The 21183-nt window shown below is 39.8% G+C and overlaps 1 protein-coding gene and 1 pseudogene across 6 annotated transcripts in view; both read right to left on the reverse strand.

Moving 5' to 3' along the window:
• LOC308408983 (uncharacterized protein) overlaps nucleotides 1-21183 on the reverse strand; it is a 31277-nt gene that overhangs the window by 7517 nt on the left and 2577 nt on the right. For 3 of the 5 annotated variants that reach the window (XM_080901474.1, XM_080901469.1, XM_080901475.1), the window contains 2 exons: nucleotides 20988-21045; nucleotides 19994-20048 (listed from right to left, as the gene is read on the reverse strand). The gene's annotated coding sequence lies outside the window, so the exon portion shown is untranslated. Of the gene's footprint in view, nucleotides 1-19975; nucleotides 20049-20987; nucleotides 21046-21183 lie in introns of those variants that run through there. The other 2 variants (XM_080901470.1, XR_013973890.1) reach the window with 2 other exon arrangements.
• On the reverse strand, nucleotides 14628-19438 carry LOC308408357 (TBC1 domain family member 2A-like; annotated as a pseudogene). The gene is made up of 7 exons: nucleotides 18674-19438; nucleotides 16694-16892; nucleotides 16383-16583; nucleotides 16175-16295; nucleotides 15905-16090; nucleotides 15159-15280; nucleotides 14628-14829 (listed from the first exon to the last, which is right to left on the reverse strand). The product of its transcript is annotated as a TBC1 domain family member 2A-like (transcript).

The following is a 21183-nucleotide window of genomic DNA, read 5'->3' on the forward strand; positions in this document are numbered from 1 at the left end:
ACACAGCGTGTTGGGTCTGGGCCTCTTTGCTTAGGCTGCTGCCCCCGCGACCCGGCCTCGGATAAAGCGGATGAAGATGCATGGATAGATGGACTGATGTTCCAATTGTAACATTATGTTTACAATGTTACAATTTCACATTATGTTAAATTGCAACATAATGTAAAATTGTAACGTTAAGTTTACAATGTTACGATTTTACATCATGTTACAATTTAATATAATGTAAAATCATAACATTAAGTTTACAATGTTACAATTGTAAATATAATTTACCCAATTAATTCTGTCATAACAGAAGTATGACTTCTCTGTGTTATTAATCCGTATTAATATCATAGGGAGATTAATATCCCTACAATATTAAGCATCAGACTTTATCAAATTTTCTAAAAACTTTTTTTGTTGGATAGTGTAGCGCAGCTGGATAGTGTAGTGGTAATACTACACATCTTTGGAGTCGCACGTTCGATTCCCACCAAGTATCCAGTAAGGGTCCTGGCTAGACCCCTCATGCTAACCAAAAATCCCTGGAATGGTGCGGCTACGTCTGCAGTCTCTCCGCTTGAATTTAGAGCTTGCTTGTTTGTTAAATGTATTATTTACTGTTTTTAGTTTACTCCATGACGGGGCTGGATATCGGGCGTCCTGCACCACCCATCCGGTCTGGAGCATAGCGAAACCATTTCTGCACTGTTTGAACGAAGGTGAACTCAGAAACTGCCCCCACCTGCTGAGTCAGGCCATCTAAGACAACAAAAAACCCCAAAAACAAACAAACAAAAAAACAGTAAAAAAGAGGGGTTCAATTAGAGTTCAAATATGAATAACCTCTCGCCAAAAGTCTTTAACAGCTAGAAAGCTGGCAAACTACTAAGCTGATCAACATGAAAGGCACAAGGTGGAAATCAGCAAACTGCTGCCTCACTTTGTTCACCTGTGCTCTATATTTCATGGTCCGGTTGGCTGCAGGACCAAACATTTGGCCTTACACCTTATTTCTTTATGTTTTGCTTCCAAGGTGCCAGACTTGTAGGTAACTTTTTACACTGACATGACCTCAGCAATAGTTTCCAGTCTTTCAACTTCCTTGGGCTTTGGCTGCTTTTTTACTCATTTTCAGTCCAGTCCTTCTACCTGACCATTTTCAGAGAACTCTAAGGAGCTTGGGGGAAAAAAGCAACCGGACTTCTTTAACTTTTTTGAAGACGTTTCGCTTCTCATCCCAGAAGCTTTTTCAGTTCACTGAAGCCTCATAAGAAAGTGACACAATGACATTTAGATAATAAAACTCGCCAAAAATGCACCTTAAGAACACTGTCTCTTTAAATACCCTCTTTTGCTTGGTCTGCTCCTTATTTTTTCTCATTTTTTCTTACTTTGGAGGACCAGCAGAGCGAGGGCCGCTAACCTGTGGACATTCATGGAAGGTGACGTTGTGTCTGGAAGGCGGGTCCACATAAGAACTCAGATATAATATTTATATTTTTGTTCTAACCTGTTGAGTCCCTGGCAGCAGCCAATGGCAAGGTTGTGCCAGCCAGCAGGATGCTGCTGAAGGGCGGGGCTGGAGTCTGAAAGTAAGAGCTCGTTTAGACTCTATTCTGTGAACAGGCTTGCTCCCACGAATATGTGAATTCATCTGTAAAAGAGTTTAACTCTAATGCACCTGTTCCTCCTGCTCCCTGCTGCAGGGCGGCCTGTTGGACTACGAATGCCAGTGCGGAGCTAAGAAGATCAAAGAGGAGCTGTTGTTCTTGAACCTGCCAAAGTGAGTAACCTCAAATCGGTCCCCAAAGGCCTCAAACCACCACAGTTCAGTCGGTGTCAGTTTTGTTCATGTCATGTCCTCCTTGCGTCTTCCTTTGAGCCTCTCCTCTTTGTCTGATCTCTTTCAGTGTGCTGATCCTCCAGCTGAAGTGGTTTACGTTCACTCCATCATTCACCGTGGAGAAGAAGAACAGCCCCATTGTTCTGACACAGCAGCTGGTGATCAGCCAGGACACAGCCTTTACTGAAGAGGTAAGGGAAAAGGCACACCGTTCATTTCAAGTATGGATGGAGCCCATTTCTAAGCTAACGGGTGGTGCCGCTGCCCTCTCCCAGTAAACTGCTCGCTATTTGTTGGTCAGCGTGATCAGTCGTTTGGGCTCCTCAGCTTACAGCGGTGAGTGGGTGCTTTCAGACACATGTGCTGAATGCAGGTCAGCTTTGAAAGTTTATGAGACGTTAATAAGTGCGCCTTCTCCTCTCAGGACATTACGTCTGTGACGGCGTTCACCAGATGAGCGGAAGAGACGACGTCACAGACAGCCGGCTCACGTACGATGACGAGTTGGTCTGCCAGACCACGTGTGAGTCTGTGTGTGAGCAGCGGCAGAGAACAGCTTACCTGCTATTCTATAAAAGACAGGTGACGTCTCCCAGCAAACAGTCAGCATGTCTGTGCAAATATTCAGTGTAACTTGTAGAAAAACCCTCACACTCAGTTTATTTGTGTTTTTCTTTTTCTATTTCTTACTTTCTTTGCCGCACTAGAAAGGCAGCAGAGTCGGGACTCAGATCTGCAGCAACACCTTCATTGTTATTGTTATTATTGTTGTTAGTACTGTTGTTGTTATGATTGATATTGTTACTGTTATGATCAGTTTTATTATTATTATCATTATTAATTTTTTAATACATTTGTTTATCTTTATTATTATTAGTAGTAATGTTGTTGTTTATGTTGTTATTGTTATTATTATTACTGGTATTTTTGACATTATTATTATTATTTTGTTGTTATTGTCATTATTAGTAGAAGTAGTATTAGTTATATCATTTTTATATCAGCCTGGAGTGAACAACATGAAAGCATGGATCCATCCTCCCTCACATTCACAATTCAGGCTGCTGGTGTAATCGTGCAGGGGATATTTTCCTGGTACACTTTGGGACCTTTAAATGCTACAGTCTGAGTATTGTTATGACCACAGTGTACCCTCTTCTGATGGCTGAAAGTAAAAGGGGGTCCAGTACCGGTTCCGGTACCAGGCCTACTGACAATTTAACATAATGTAAAATGGTAACATCGTAAACATAATGTTACCATTTAACATAATGTAAAATGGTAACATTGTAAACAGAATGTTACCATTTAACACAATGTGAAATGGTAACATTGTAAACAGAATGTTACCATTTAACACAATGTAAAATGGTAACATTGTAAACAGAATGTTACCATTTAACACAATGTAAAATGGTAACATTGTAAACAGAATGTTACCATTTAACATAATGTGAAATGGTAACATTGTAAACAGAATGTTGCCATTTAACATTATGTTAAATATAACTAACGGATTTACTTTACCAAATGGACCATCCCGGCCTTGCCGTATTGGTCTATTTGATTCACCTTTGTTTTTCTTGTTTATTTTATTTTCACTTGCTACACATAGGACAGACATGACTGGGGGAAAGAAAGGGGAGAAAGAAAGAGGGAAAGAAAAACAGCAGGGAAGAGGAATGGTGATAAAGGGCAAAAAACAAAAACCAACAAAACAAACAGACAAAAAATATATATATCAGTCACTTCAACTCAAAGAAGTCCAGACGCTTTTCTTTCCAAGCTCCTTTGACTGACTGTTAGGACAACTTATTTATTGCAAGCATGCAGTACAAGAATAACTCGATGTTTCTGACTTTGCATTACGAATTGTTTACCCACTGACAAACATTTCAAATGAAATTAAATTAAAAAACAATTTGTGGTAACCTGATTTTAATTCAAAAAGAATCATTAACAACACTTCTTGTAATGGTGTCAAAATCAGCCCAACTTTTATTTTCAAATGCAAAAAGTAAAAGAAAATGAGCCAACATACTGGACACATATAATTGTCAATATAATTGTTTATAAACAATTATACTGTCATCATTGTTACAGATATGGAAACTTTATTAACAATTTGTCCAAGTAAAAAAATGCCCTGCTAATTGTTGGGGTTTTCTCTCCTCTAGCCCTTTCCTTTAAGCTCTTCTTTACATCCCCCCACCCCCACCTTTTCTTTTTTCTTAATAATATAACAATAAAAACAATTGGCTGCATTTTAAATGTGTCAGATCAATGTCTTTATTCAAGAATACAAGAAATGGTAATAGCTGCATGTGTGTTTGTGTGTGTGCATAATATGCATACTTTACTTGTTGGATCCAAATCCCACAAGGAATAAAATAAAACAAGAAGACAAACTATCCTTTCAAAAAAACAGAGATTGTGGATGCATCTGGCTTTCATAACTGGATGCAGGATAATACTTAGGCACTGGAAGTCATCCAGCCCCTGTTCTCTCAGGGAATGGACTGATCAAATGTCTAAGATGGCATCATATGAACGGGTTATGTACAGAATTAAGGGGAGAGAAGACATTTTTGAGCAGGTCTGGGGTCCTTTTTTGGTGTACATCGACAATGTCTCCTAGATATTATGATAAATGTTCTTTTGGGGGGGGGGGGGGGGGTTTCCATGTGTCATTGGTATTTTTGTTGTTGTCTTTTTTTTTTTTTTTTTTTTTTTTTACTTTGAAAGTCAGTAGAGGGAAGAAATTGTCTTAATGTCATCAGTGGTCAAGGTTATGTTTTGTTTTTAGGCACCTGGGTGTTTTGCCCCCATTACTTTTGTTTTTGCTGATGTTTCCCAGGAGGCGGTATATCATTTTGTTTCTCCTGGGTTTTTTTTTTGCTTTGTTTTTTTGTTTGTTTGTTTGTTTGTTTGTTTGTTTGTTTGTTTGTTTGTTTGTCTGTTTGTCTTAGTTACTGTTAGTCCTTATTTGTTGGTTGTTGTTAAGAAACGGACAGAGAACTGACAGTATGATTATTCCAGTTGTATATTTGTTAACGTTTCTGTCCATCCAAAATATGAATAAAAAAAAACCAAAAAAAAAAAACAAGAAGACAAACAAAATTTGTTGGTCAGCGTGATCAGTCGTTTGGGCTCCTCAGCTTACAGCGGTGAGTGGGTGCTTTCAGACACATGTGCTGAATGCAGGTCAGCTTTGAAAGTTTATGAGACGTTAATAAGTGCGCCTTCTCCTCTCAGGACATTACGTCTGTGACGGCGTTCACCAGATGAGCGGAAGAGACGACGTCACAGACAGCCGGCTCACGTACGATGACGAGTTGGTCTGCCAGACCACGTGTGAGTCTGTGTGTGAGCAGCGGCAGAGAACAGCTTACCTGCTATTCTATAAAAGACAGGTGACGTCTCCCAGCAAACAGTCAGCATGTCTGTGCAAATATTCAGTGTAACTTGTAGAAAAACCCTCACACTCAGTTTATTTGTGTTTTTCTTTTTCTATTTCTTACTTTCTTTGCCGCACTAGAAAGGCAGCAGAGTCGGGACTCAGATCTGCAGCAACACCTTCATTGTTATTGTTATTATTGTTGTTAGTACTGTTGTTGTTATGATTGATATTGTTACTGTTATGATCAGTTTTATTATTATTATCATTATTAATTTTTTAATACATTTGTTTATCTTTATTATTATTAGTAGTAATGTTGTTGTTTATGTTGTTATTGTTATTATTATTACTGGTATTTTTGACATTATTATTATTATTTTGTTGTTATTGTCATTATTAGTAGAAGTAGTATTAGTTATATCATTTTTATATCAGCCTGGAGTGAACAACATGAAAGCATGGATCCATCCTCCCTCACATTCACAATTCAGGCTGCTGGTGTAATCGTGCAGGGGATATTTTCCTGGTACACTTTGGGACCTTTAAATGCTACAGTCTGAGTATTGTTATGACCACAGTGTACCCTCTTCTGATGGCTGAAAGTAAAAGGGGGTCCAGTACCGGTTCCGGTACCAGGCCTACTGACAATTTAACATAATGTAAAATGGTAACATCGTAAACATAATGTTACCATTTAACATAATGTAAAATGGTAACATTGTAAACAGAATGTTACCATTTAACACAATGTGAAATGGTAACATTGTAAACAGAATGTTACCATTTAACATAATGTTAAATGGTAACATTGTAAACAGAATGTTACCATTTAACACAATGTAAAATGGTAACATTGTAAACATAATGTTACCATTTAACATAATGTAAAATGGTAACATTGTAAACAGAATGTTACCATTTAACACAATGTGAAATGGTAACATTGTAAACAGAATGTTACCATTTAACACAATGTGAAATGGTAACATTGTAAACAGAATGTTACCATTTAACACAATGTGAAATGGTAACATTGTAAACAGAATGTTACCATTTAACACAATGTAAAATGGTAACATTGTAAACAGAATGTTACCATTTAACACAATGTGAAATGGTAACATTGTAAACAGAATGTTACCATTTAACATAATGTGAAATGGTAACATTGTAAACAGAATGTTGCCATTTAACATTATGTTAAATATAACTAACGGATTTACTTTACCAAATGGACCATCCCGGCCTTGCCGTATTGGTCTATTTGATTCACCTTTGTTTTTCTTGTTTATTTTATTTTCACTTGCTACACATAGGACAGACATGACTGGGGGAAAGAAAGGGGAGAAAGAAAGAGGGAAAGAAAAACAGCAGGGAAGAGGAATGGTGATAAAGGGCAAAAAACAAAAACCAACAAAACAAACAGACAAAAAATATATATATCAGTCACTTCAACTCAAAGAAGTCCAGACGCTTTTCTTTCCAAGCTCCTTTGACTGACTGTTAGGACAACTTATTTATTGCAAGCATGCAGTACAAGAATAACTCGATGTTTCTGACTTTGCATTACGAATTGTTTACCCACTGACAAACATTTCAAATGAAATTAAATTAAAAAACAATTTGTGGTAACCTGATTTTAATTCAAAAAGAATCATTAACAACACTTCTTGTAATGGTGTCAAAATCAGCCCAACTTTTATTTTCAAATGCAAAAAGTAAAAGAAAATGAGCCAACATACTGGACACATATAATTGTCAATATAATTGTTTATAAACAATTATACTGTCATCATTGTTACAGATATGGAAACTTTATTAACAATTTGTCCAAGTAAAAAAATGCCCTGCTAATTGTTGGGGTTTTCTCTCCTCTAGCCCTTTCCTTTAAGCTCTTCTTTACATCCCCCCACCCCCACCTTTTCTTTTTTCTTAATAATATAACAATAAAAACAATTGGCTGCATTTTAAATGTGTCAGATCAATGTCTTTATTCAAGAATACAAGAAATGGTAATAGCTGCATGTGTGTTTGTGTGTGTGCATAATATGCATACTTTACTTGTTGGATCCAAATCCCACAAGGAATCAAATAAAACAAGAAGACAAATTATCCTTTCAAAAAAACAGAGATTGTGGATGCGTCTGGCTTTCATAACTGGATGCAGGATAATACTTAGGCACTGGAAGTCATCCAGCCCCTGTTCTCTCAGGGAATGGACTGAACAAATGTCTAAGATGGCATCATATGAACGGGTTATGTACAGAATTAAGGGGAGAGAAGACATTTTTGAGCAGGTCTGGGGTCCTTTTTTGGTGTACATCGACAATGTCTCCTAGATATTATGATAAATGTTCTTTTGGGGGGGGGGGGGGGGGGGGGGTTCATGTGTCATTGGTATTTTTGTTGTTGTCTTTTTTTTTTTTTTTTTTTTTTTTTACTTTGAAAGTCAGTAGAGGGAAGAAATTGTCTTAATGTCATCAGTGGTCAAGGTTATGTTTTGTTTTTAGGCACCTGGGTGTTTTGCCCCCATTACTTTTGTTTTTGCTGATGTTTCCCAGGAGGCGGTATATCATTTTGTTTCTCCTGGGTTTTTTTTTTTGCTTTGTTTTTTTGTTTGTTTGTTTGTTTGTTTGTTTGTTTGTTTGTTTGTCTGTTTGTCTTAGTTACTGTTAGTCCTTATTTGTTGGTTGTTGTTAAGAAACGGACAGAGAACTGACAGTATGATTATTCCAGTTGTATATTTGTTAACGTTTCTGTCCATCCAAAATATGAATAAAAAAAAACCAAAAAAAAAAAACAAGAAGACAAACAAACTTTGTTGGTCAGCGTGATCAGTCGTTTGGGATCCTCAGCTTACAGCGGTGAGTGGGTGCTTTCAGACACATGTGCTGAATGCAGGTCAGCTTTGAAAGTTTATGAGACGTTAATAAGTGCGCCTTCTCCTCTCAGGACATTACGTCTGTGACGGCGTTCACCAGATGAGCGGAAGAGACGACGTCACAGACAGCCGGCTCACGTACGATGACGAGTTGGTCTGCCAGACCACGTGTGAGTCTGTGTGTGAGCAGCGGCAGAGAACAGCTTACCTGCTATTCTATAAAAGACAGGTGACGTCTCCCAGCAAACAGTCAGCATGTCTGTGCAAATATTCAGTGTAACTTGTAGAAAAACCCTCACACTCAGTTTATTTGTGTTTTTCTTTTTCTATTTCTTACTTTCTTTGCCGCACTAGAAAGGCAGCAGAGTCGGGACTCAGATCTGCAGCAACACCTTCATTGTTATTGTTATTATTGTTGTTAGTACTGTTGTTGTTATGATTGATATTGTTACTGTTATGATCAGTTTTATTATTATTATCATTATTAATTTTTTAATACATTTGTTTATCTTTATTATTATTAGTAGTAATGTTGTTGTTTATGTTGTTATTGTTATTATTATTACTGGTATTTTTGACATTATTATTATTATTTTGTTGTTATTGTCATTATTAGTAGAAGTAGTATTAGTTATATCATTTTTATATCAGCCTGGAGTGAACAACATGAAAGCATGGATCCATCCTCCCTCACATTCACAATTCAGGCTGCTGGTGTAATCGTGCAGGGGATATTTTCCTGGTACACTTTGGGACCTTTAAATGCTACAGTCTGAGTATTGTTATGACCACAGTGTACCCTCTTCTGATGGCTGAAAGTAAAAGGGGGTCCAGTACCGGTTCCGGTACCAGGCCTACTGACAATTTAACATAATGTAAAATGGTAACATCGTAAACATAATGTTACCATTTAACATAATGTAAATGGTAACATTGTAAACATAATGTTACCATTTAACATAATGTAAAATGGTAACATTGTAAACAGAATGTTACCATTTAACACAAGGTGAAATGGTAACATTGTAAACAGAATTTTACCATTTAACACAATGTGAAATGGTAACATTGTAAACAGAATGTTACCATTTAACACAATGTGAAATGGTAACATTGTAAACAGAATGTTACCATTTAACATAATGTTAAATGGTAACATTGTAAACAGAATGTTACCATTTAACACAATGTAAAATGGTAACATTGTAAACAGAATGTTACCATTTAACATAATGTGAAATGGTAACATTGTAAACAGAATGTTGCCATTTAACATTATGTTAAATATAACTAACGGATTTACTTTACCAAATGGACCATCCCGGCCTTGCCGTATTGGTCTATTTGATTCACCTTTGTTTTTATTGTTTATTTTATTTTCACTTGCTACACATAGGACAGACATGACTGGGGGAAAGAAAGGGGAGAAAGAAAGAGGGAAAGAAAAACAGCAGGGAAGAGGAATGGTGATAAAGGGCAAAAAACAAAAACCAACAAAACAAACAGACAAAAAATATATATATCAGTCACTTCAACTCAAAGAAGTCCAGACGCTTTTCTTTCCAAGCTCCTTTGACTGACTGTTAGGACAACTTATTTATTGCAAGCATGCAGTACAAGAATAACTCGATGTTTCTGACTTTGCATTACGAATTGTTTACCCACTGACAAACATTTCAAATGAAATTAAATTAAAAAACAATTTGTGGTAACCTGATTTTAATTCAAAAAGAATCATTAACAACACTTCTTGTAATGGTGTCAAAATCAGCCCAACTTTTATTTTCAAATGCAAAAAGTAAAAGAAAATGAGCCAACATACTGGACACATATAATTGTCAATATAATTGTTTATAAACAATTATACTGTCATCATTGTTACAGATATGGAAACTTTATTAACAATTTGTCCAAGTAAAAAAATGCCCTGCTAATTGTTGGGGTTTTCTCTCCTCTAGCCCTTTCCTTTAAGCTCTTCTTTACATCCCCCCACCCCCACCTTTTCTTTTTTCTTAATAATATAACAATAAAAACAATTGGCTGCATTTTAAATGTGTCAGATCAATGTCTTTATTCAAGAATACAAGAAATGGTAATAGCTGCATGTGTGTTTGTGTGTGTGCATAATATGCATACTTTACTTGTTGGATCCAAATCCCACAAGGAATCAAATAAAACAAGAAGACAAACAAAAACAAAACAAAAATATATTTCTCTCCCTTCCCAGGTCAGGTTCACAAAAGCATTGCAGCTCTTTATTCCTCTTGTACAGCTCCACAGTCTGTCAGCCAAAAAGAAACTACTGAGGTTCCAACACCCAGTGTTTCTGTAAACACAGATGAAAATGAACAGTCATCCACATCTAAAAGATTTGTAGATTCGAGGGACCGGTATAATACATCTAGTACATCTTTGTTTAAACCTCAGAACACAAAAAGGGAACAAACCATTGTATACAGATTTAAAAGTGCGCAAAGCAACGAACAGTCACCCTCTGAAACAGCTGAGGTTATCACAACCATTGTTTCTGTAAATACACAGGAACAGTCACCCACCTCAAAAAGATTAGTATATTCAAGGGACCAGTGTATCTACTCTGGTCAAAAGAATCCATGCTTCGTACTGATGTCCACAATTCTTTTTTATTCCTCTCACAATCATGGAGCACCGTGAAAACTAGAAACGAGTAAAATAATATCAATAGCACATATGACATCCATCTCAGCCACTTATTTCTTTTCACAAGATGCACAAGTGCTTAACAAATAACAGCATAATGTTTTTACCGTGTACGCCTTGTAAAACCAGTAGTAGAAAAGTTGTAGGTTCGTGCTCTTGTGGGGGAGACGTATGTTATCCACCACCTCGATAGCTAGCCGAGAGTTCGAGGGTCACTAGAGCCGCCGAGAACGCATGAACTACTTACGGTAGGACGTTTTGCCAAAGTAAGACGTTTTGTCAGAACACCGAGTCCTCAGGAGGATGCAGCCCATGAATTTGGACACGATCTCAGATGCACTTCTGGTGTTGTCATGGCAACCCACACAAACATTTCAGCGTCAGCTACAATGAGGCGGAGCCCTTACTGAAACACTGAGCTCAGGTAGAGTGAAAGACAACATTTTTCCGCATCCAAAACAGCAGCGCTGTTCCTGTGACCTCTAGTAAAGCCTCTACTTGGGAAAAGGGAGTCTTTCATCAAAGCATCCTGCAGAAGTTGAATAAAAATATGCAAATGTTTAAATGATGCAACTTAATGAAGGCTGACAGCAGTTGTACTATTTTACATTGCAGCGAACAGGGGTGACCATTATTTTCAACGTTTTTACAGCATTTTTCACATTGAAAGTGAAATAATATAAATAATGTCTCAATTAAATTGCGTTAATATTTAAAAATACAAAAACTACAGCTTTGTTCACAAGCCAATAAAAATGTACTTGGGCCAGTGGTAAATGAAAATAACACTTATTCAGCACCTGGTTGTTGCGGCTGCATCAGGACACCAGATGTTCAGCCTCCATCCTGTAGGCAGACTTATCCCCGTCTGAGAGGAGTCCAATAATGGTGGTGTCATCTGCAAGCTTAATTAATTTGACAGACTGGTGGTTGGAGGTGCGGCAGTTGGTGTACAGGGAGAAGGGCATAGAAGAAAGAACACAGCCCTGAGGGGAGCTCGTGCTGATGGTCCGGGAGTCCAAGACATTCTTCCCCAGCCTCACTGGTTGCTTCCTGTCCGTCAGGAAGTCAGTGATCCACCGGCAGATGGGATCAGGCACATTCATCTGGGAAAGCAATCCTTGAAGAAGGTCTGAAAGGATGGTGTTGAAGGTAGAGCTGAAGTCCACAAACAGGATCCTAGCATAGATTCTGCAGGACAAAGTGTAGGGCCATGTTGATGGCATCGTCTACAGACCTGTTGGCTCTGTATGCAAACTGCAGGGGGTCCAGGAGGGGGGCCGTGAGGGTCTTAAGATAGGAGAGAACCAGGCGCTCAAAAGACTTCCTGACCAGATGTCAGAGCCACAGGTCTGTAGTCTTTTCGTCCAGTGATCTTTGGCTTCTTGAAAGCTATATATGATATAAAAATTATATAAAAACTGTTAATCAGCAAAAGAAATGATATCATAGTTCTTATAAAGAAAGCCTCTATCAATCAAACACCAGCAGTGTAGCAATGTTGTTCACTTACACTGTATATAAAACACTGATTTTGGCTACATCCAGTTTTTACTGTATTATAAACATTTTTTACCATGAAGAGTAAAGTGTTTGGCATTTTTGTCATTGTTATTGAGCTCAGAGATCAGGCCCAGCCCAGTATCTACCTGGTTATGAGCAAGGAGCTGGAGGTGATAACTCAACAATAACCAGGCCATGCATGCATGCATGGATGGATGCATGGATGGATCAGTTTGTAGGCTGTGTGTGGTCAGCAGCAGGCTGCTGGGTGTGGACCAAGAGGGAAAGCCCAGCATGTGAAACCCATCAGCAGAAGGCCAGAACAAAGGTGCACAGACAAACGCAGCCCAGACACTCAGGCAGGACGAGTAAAATAAATGGCAGCAAACACAGTATGATGTGGTAAAATGTGCTTTCTTTCACAAACAGATAGCACAAACAAGAATCACAAGAATCTCCTTTGTGGTTCTTGTTTTTCTTTTGAGTACATTAATAAAAAGTTGAAATAAAGTGGCAATAAAATTCATGCACTGAAGACCACACGAAACCCTAATTCACCCTACTACCTGTTGCCTTCACATTCCATTTGCATCCCTTGTCCACAGAATCAAAAATGACCCTTCTTCACTAAAGATCGAACATAAAGCAATTGCATTTTAAATGGAAGCCCATTTTGCATTAAGAAACACTATCAGCAATCAGAAATTGTGTATATCAGAGTTCTCTGTTTTTACTGTCCTGAAAACTGCATTAATTCAGTGGATGCGGTTAGGTTCAAAACAACGTAATATAAGAGGGCAACCAATTCAATCTAAGAGGGATCCAATTTTTATCCATTCATGTACCAGCTACTGGCTTTTTGCTGTTATGTTCTCATATCGCGTGAGAGTTTATTTGCCAGGTGTCAGAAGTCTAATAATGAATAAAGTTCAGGATATGCTTAAAAACTCACCTCAGTATAGCCGTCATCAGAAGGAAGTGCGCTTCACTGACTCATCAACTTGTCTCAGGCTTTCCACAAAGTTTCACAGTTGACCTTAAAGTAAGATGCTGCAAGCTTACCTTGCAGTGTATTACTTTTTAAGGTCTAAAGACCTTAAAGTGCGCTATAGATTGAAGTGATTTGAACTGACAACAGGGCTAATTCAGCACTTCAAGTTAACATCAATAAAAGTTTTTAAATTTATTCTGATTTCCGTTTGTTTTCATTGCCTGTGCTATCTGTTATTTAGTTCAAATTGTGGGTAGATAATGCTGTGCTGTCATGTGACCTGTTCTCTCATGTGTGCCTTTCTCTTGTTTTGTATGTATTTCTCGTTTGTTATTTATTCCTATTTTATTCCTGCAATTGGTATGGAATTCATTTTTTTTTAATTGATCAGTGTTTTGAAATTAGATGTGATGAAGATGTGACCTTAATTTACAAAATCAACATCATGTTGGATTCAATGAGACATGAAACTAGTGCATGAAACAGGTCTCAGTAAATGTTCTCATAGACTGCAATACACTGCCCCCTGCTGGTCATTATAAAGTCTGCAGATGTCATTTGACATGAATGTCATATTTGTGAAACAAAATAAAGGACTCTGTAAAATAAATGAAAATCAAATATTTATATACAGAATATTTATGTACAAATGCTGAAAAAGACATTTGAACAAGATGCACACCCAGTAAAATTAAAAAAAAAAAGAAAAGTCAGTTTTATCATGTGACTATCATGCTGTCATTTCTGCACAATGCACTTTACACCAGATCAAAATAAAACACTGTGAGGTCGTTCTAACCGGAAGCCCAGAGAGCTTCGACAATGCAGCACAATGCCCTGAAGCATCAGCATCAAAATATACTTCAAGTACCAAAAAGTACTCATTGTGCAGAATGCCCTATTTTTGAATAGCTGGACATTTAATTACTTTATCACCAGCTGTGACTACAGCTGATAATCAACCATGTTTCATAGGGATGTGACTACATTTAGAAATGTCACGCATTTTTAGGTATAAAGCAAAAGATGCAATGAAATAAATAAGCTATCACATATTAATCCAAATGAATTCACTGAAATACATCTGCACATTTCTGCAGCCTGACTTATTACACACGTGAACACAGTACACATTTGTTTACTGCAAGCTTGTTTCAGAGATGTGATGCAGTTAAATCTGTATGCGTCTGTTTCCTTGTAGTGTTAGTAGAGATGGTGAACCTGACACAATCCTGTGTTTGGTGTGAAGGAAACCAGTTAACAGCCGGTTTAGTGAAATTCTCTTGAACTCATGGAAAACTCATCGTCGTCTCGAAGTGAGCAGCTGAAGCGTCCCGTGTGATCAGAGGTCCTCGTCGTCCTCGCTCACCATGACGTCGAGCTCTTTGTCTTTCCGTACGACGCTCTCGGTGATGAACTCCTTGTGCTGCTCCTCCAGCTCACGCAGCTCCGCCTGCAGGCGCTCCAGGTGGAGCACTCGCCGGTTCCTCAGCAGCCGGCTGGGGAATGGGTTCATGTCGTTGAAGGCGATGCTGGTCAGCTTCCTGCATGGACACACGCAGGTGGAAAGGACTCGATCACCAACACAGAGGAACTGGAAACTGATCAGCTTGAGTGTTTCTGTTTTATGCTGCTTGATACTTCAGGTACTGCAGTTTGAGCAGGAAATACTGGACTGACTGGACCACATGTATCCGAGAGCTGCAGATACTTAAAAATCTTTAAATCGTTGTTACTGTGATCAGGGAAATTTAAACTTCTCAAAAAATTTCAGTAAAAAGGGTTTGAAGCTCAAAGATTCAACAGCTACATCCGCTACACTTCTGAGAGTGTAACAGCTCGTAGATTAAGGCGGGTGGAGGCGAGTGCGTACCTGGCATTGGAGACGGTCTTTGTGAAGAAGCGTAGGTACTGGTAGATCTCCACGCTGTCGTGAATCTTCAGGATGTCGTCCTCTTTGTATTTGAACAGAGCCAGAGTGTATCTGAAGATCACCTGCAGCACAGACACGCATTTCATAACAGGACACTCACGCCACACAATTAATTGGAAACTTTGAGGAGGTGAGTCATAAAATGACTCTTTCAGTTGTGGTGCAGTTGGGCCCTTTACTCATTACAGCTCTGATCGATTTCCAATAAGCCACTTGGTTCCTCAGTTGCCAGATAATATTAACTTACTTGGTAGTTGAGCTTTAAGTTTAAATTAAACTTTTGGGTTGGATCTACGTGGCTGAAGCTGTTGTCAGCATTTATCCCTGTGTGGTATATATTTCTGTGTCTGAACTGTGATTTTATTTCCTGAGACAAACGATGTAAAAGCTGTGCTGCATTTGTCACATTGCAGAAACAAGCCCAAAGCCATTGTCCCGCTCATCGTCTGGATTTACGCTGCTTGTGGTAGACTGTGAGGTCGTTACTAGAATGATCTGCTTTCCCACTCCTATTTCATGTCACATGACAGTTCCCCATGCTTAGTAAACAATGTCTTATTACTCCTAAAATGTAAATAAAGACATCTAAAGGTGAAAACAAAATCATTTTTGTTTCCATGGACACTACTGTGGTGCATTCAAGTGTTGTCTGCATTTCTGTCATGGTGTGTTCGGGTGTATGGTACCTTGGTACCCTCATACAGGAAGGCGTCCCACAGAGGCATCAGGATGTCGCTGGGCAGACTCTCCACAAAAACCACCAGGAACCAGTTGAAGGTGACCAGAGAGACGTCAATGTTGTGATCCTCAAAGTGAGATGCCAGGCGAGGAAGCTTCTCCGCCATGAAGTCCTTCAGCACGCGCTGGTCCGCCTGAGCACAAAGACTCACAGAGATCAGCCTCACTGATCACTAAAACAGATCACAGCAGGCAAGCAGGTGAGTGTGTCTGCTGACCTGAGAGGCCACCAGATTCTTGGTGTAGTAGTCCTGAGGCATGATGGCTTCCACCACTGCCACCAGACACCAGAAGGCGTCTTCGTCACTTTGGAGGACCAGCAGAGCGAGGGCCGCTAACCTGTGGACATTGATGGAAGGTGAGGTTCTGCCTGGAAGGCGGGTCCACATAAGAACTCAGATATAAAATTTATACTTTTGTTCTGACCTGTTGAGTACCTGGCAGTAGCCAATGGCAGGGTTATGCCCGGAGAAGGCCAGAAGGATGCGGCGGAGCTGCTGGAGGGCAGGGCTGGAGGGCGGGGCTGGACGGCGAGGAGAAGTGCTGATTGGTCGTCAGGGTTCGGTGAAGGTCCAGCTGGACCTGCCTGGAGGCAGGATTAGGAGCTGTCCGACTCTTCTCACACAGCTGGAAACAGAACAGGATTACTGAGTGCTCGCCAGCATTCCCAACAGGAAGAAGGAGGAGCCACCTGTGCTCAGGTGCGGATAAAGCACTCTCTCTCTCTACAGCTGTACCTGCTGATAGCGTTGCATGTGGCACTCTTGGCTTGTCAAAGTTCTGGCTCGGACCAAACAGCGCCACACTCTGCCGATACTCCCGAGGGACGCCTTCACGCACCAGAATTTTGAGCTCAGGTGAGATGATGAAGTCATCGTCGGACCTGCCTGCAAGGTACTGAGCCCAGCGGCTCAGCAGGGGGTGCTCCAGACCCTCCTACAGAGACAATGATGTATGATATAAAAAGAGGATAACCATTATCTGTTAAGCATTATGTTACAATTTAACATAATGTAAAATTGTAACATTGTAAACATAATGTTACAATTTTACATTATGTTACAGTTTAACATCATATAAAATTGTAACATTATGTTTACAATGTTACAATTTACAAATTGTAACATTGTAAACATAATGTTACAATTTTACATTATGTAACAATTTAACATAATGTAAAATTGTAACATTGTAAACATAATGTTACAATTTTACATTATGTTACAGTTTAACATCATATAAAATTGTAACATTATGTTTACAATGTTACAATTTACAAATTGTAACATTGTAAACATGATGTTACAATTTTACATGATGTTAAATTGTAGCTGTTAAGGGTGGGGAGTTAGCGAACCTAGACGCGGACTTCTCCTTTAAGTTGAACAGTGTCTTTATTTACAGTGAAGCCAAAATCAATCCACAGTTATCCACAGTGCAAGTCCCTTCAGTGCTCCTCTCCCCGTCTCCCCTCGTGTGTCCACAAAACTCCCTAGAATCAGTGAAGTGTCCCCTTCCGTCTCTCCGTCTCGATCGCGTCCAGGCTTATTAGGCAGCTCAGAGTGGCAGCACTTACGGGTCGGAGGTAACAATCGCAGCGGAGAAAAAGCGGAGCGAGAGAGGAGAACAAAAAAACACACACACACAGGTCGACCGGTCGGGGCACCGTCCGACTCTGACAGTAACATAATGTAAAATTGTATTATGTTTACAATGTTACAATCCCTACCCTCACCTATGGCCACGAGCTGTGGGTAGTGACCGAAAGAACGAGATCGCGTATACAAGCGGCAGAAATGAGCTTCCTCCGAAGGGTGGCTGGCCTCTCCCTTAGAGATAGGGTGAGAAGTTCGGCCGTCCGGGAGGGGCTCAGAGTAGAGCAGCTGCTGCTCCACATCGAAAGGAGCCAGCTGAGGTGGTTCGGGCATCTGACAAGGATGCCCCCTGGGCGCCTCCTGGGTGAGGTGTTCCAGGCATGTCCCACCGGGAGCAGGCCCCGGGGCAGACCCAGGACACGCTGGAGAGATTATATCTCTCGGCTGGCCTGGGAACGCCTTGGGACGCTTGAGCGGTCAGCAAAAGTCGACTTCCCCCATCACCCACTCATTCACAAAATTTCCCTCGGGCCGTGAACAGGTGATATAGCAATCACTATTACTGACACCACGTGACCCAAAGCTACGCCTATCCACAACATTCCGGCCCCTAATTATTACATTTTTACAGTAATAATTACACATCCAACACCATAACTCACAACACACACTTCATCATATCACAGACACCCAGTGAGACAACATAACATACTCAAAAGTCCACCAAAGTTATTTTCTCATGTCTTCTCTTCTTTTCTTCTGTCTGCACATGGTCAGTCAGTCATAGGCCAGAGGTTACCAGCACTTAGCCTAAATATAGTCAGTCTGATGTACATCTCATAACATTAAAGTCAATTCAAAGTTAGTTATGTCACACTGTGTCAAAAATGTCATAGTCATGGGTCAGAGGCCTCCTGAAGAAGGCATATCTTTGTGATGGGTCTGCACACATGGCTGGTTGGGGTCTTAATCCAGACCTGACGCACAAGCCCCCTTTCATCTGGTGCAGCTCCGGTGACTCTCCCAATGAGCCAAGAACCACGAGGTGCAGAATCATCCCATGGGGATCAATAAAGTATCCATTATTATTATTATTATTATTATTATTATTATTATAAGGACCACATCTCCAGGAACAAAGTTACGTTTAATCCTTCCCCATTTCTGGCGCTCTAATTCTGTGACTGGGACTCTCTTTGCATATCCTCTAGATATAAGATCTGTCATGAAGGCAGTGTAGTCTTTATGAAAGTCTTTATCTCTGATGAACCTTTTCTTCAAACCTAAGGCTCGTTGCTCAATTGCACAGTTGTCAGGCATTCTTATGTCTCGGTCTTTTAGTGGCAGGGCAATGCTGTAGTGCCAATCCCCCAAAGTCACCATCTTGCTGGCCAATTCCAGGAACTTCAAGTCTTCCTTTGACAGCCCCATCTGTTCATCATTGCTGCTCTCAGGAAAATCCATCTTGAACTGCTGTTTCCATAGCTTGTCCAGTGTGACAGCAGAAACTCTGTTGGCGGTAACTGTTGCCAAACATCCTGGCCTTCCACAGCATTCTCGATTAAGTGGCCCATTCACAGTCCAGCCGAGCACAGTCCTAATGGCAAAGGGTCCATCACCTACACTCCGGATGACCTCCAAAGGTTCTAGAGCTCTGGGCATATTCATGCCAATCAAAAGCTCAACATTGGCCTTAATTTCTGGCAAATGAACATGCTTCAAATGTGGCCAGTCAACCAGGTCCTGTTGATTTGGGATGTTACCAATATCTACAGGCATTTTATGCTGAGTGAAGAGGTTAGGCATATCACAGTACATGTCACTGTCCAATCCAGCAACTTCAAGTTCAGGTACAATGAAACTGTCCACCACTTTCTCCTGTCCCATGGTGCGCAGGAGAATCTTTGTCCTCCTCCCAGCAATATTCAGCTTGTCCATAAGACCCGCTGTACAAAAGGATGCTGAACTCCCTTGGTCCAGAAAGGCATACGTTTCCACTATTCTTTGACCTCTCTTTGATTTTACTTTAACTGGCACAATGGCAAGCTTACAGTCCTGTTCACCGGCCCCAGTAAGACCACTAGTCTGGATCGTAACAGGAATGTTATCTGCCTCATTATTAGGTTTGATTTCATGTACAGTGTAGTGTAAGCATTAAAAGATCATAAAAGGAAACACTAACATTTATGTGAAACTAATTGTAATAAAAAAAATGAACAGGTGCTTTATAGATTTAAAAGAAAGAATCTGAAAACAACACTTTTTTGGTCTGAGTGATCAAAGTAGAAAACAGAACTGATGTTCAAGAACAAACCATAGCTGCACTAATATTACACATCTCCATTGTTGTGGTGAACAGACATGTTGCTTTTAAAACCACATGCAGTGTGTGACCGCGACTGTTCACTGAGACCATGAACGCCACTTCGCTGAAGCCTTCGCCTTCTTCTTCTTCTTCTAAATTGGAAGCAGAAGGAGCACGAGCTGCTTTGATCTACTGAAAGGAAAAAGCAGAATATCTGAGTTGAAACCAGTCAGCTGAAACCAGTAAGACAGGAACAAATTCAATGCAGTGTCTCAGGTGGCTTAGCCTGTTACAACTGTTGATACAAGCTAAATACAGTTAACACACAGTGTCAGGGAGCTCCAGTGTGGGAACTAGTGGCTTTAGGTTTGTAGTCATTTAACTTTCATCCCTTCATTCATTTAATTCAGGAGGAAGAAATGTCAGGTGGGTGCAGGCTGGTTACATGCATTTGGTCCCATGCTGTCTTTAACTTGGTTCACTTTATGGCTGGGCTGTATGTGGGCTTATATCATGTTACTTGGGCAGGAGTTCCTGTCCCCTGTTAGACTTAGAAAGTTTCTCCATAAGTAGAGCTTCTAACTCTTCTAGCACATCTGTGGCTGACAGTTTTTTGGTGGCTCTTTTTACCCCACACTGGTTGTGAGTGTGTAAATAGCCCCACTAGTTATTTTGGGTTGCAGTTAACTTGGGAGGAAGAGGTAGGTCTGCCATGACTAGATGAATAACAATTATCTGGGATACATAAATTTCATAATGCATGCATGTATCTCTATAAACCTGCCTGAGGGCTGCCATTTTTTTACATTCAGTTATTTCTTTGTTGAATCTAAATAATGAATGTGTTACAGTTAAACTGACACTGATCAGTGTAAATGGCTCATTGGGACACAGAAACCTTTAAATTAAACCCTATCACCTGATATCGAGTGTCAAACAATATCAAAGCTGTAAAAGCTGTTTACAGTCAGAATTTATAAAACTATGATTGTAAATAAATTCAAACAAGTGAGCTTTTCTCTTTGTGCTGAATATCAACACTGTGATTTCTTAGACTGTAAGCTTTACTTTAGCACAACCAGTTGTAGAAGCTGCCACTCCAAATGTCTTTTGATAACAAGAAAAAAATACCTTTTCAGTCCACGGCCTGAAGTTCTTCTCTGACATCTTCTGCCATCGGCTTTGTCTGCTGGTTTGAAGACAATAAACCACAAAAAGATGATTTAGTCACTTTGTCTGCGTCATGCAGCTCGAATGTGTCGTGTAACGATGTTGAATAGCTGTCGTTATCCCTCTGCTGTGTCAGTAGGATTGTACTGTACAGCAT

The sequence above is a fragment of the Rhamphochromis sp. 'chilingali' genome (genome assembly GCF_963969265.1).
Source record: "Rhamphochromis sp. 'chilingali' genome assembly, chromosome: 13".
In the NCBI taxonomy this organism is placed as follows: Eukaryota; Metazoa; Chordata; class Actinopteri; order Cichliformes; family Cichlidae; genus Rhamphochromis; species Rhamphochromis sp. 'chilingali'.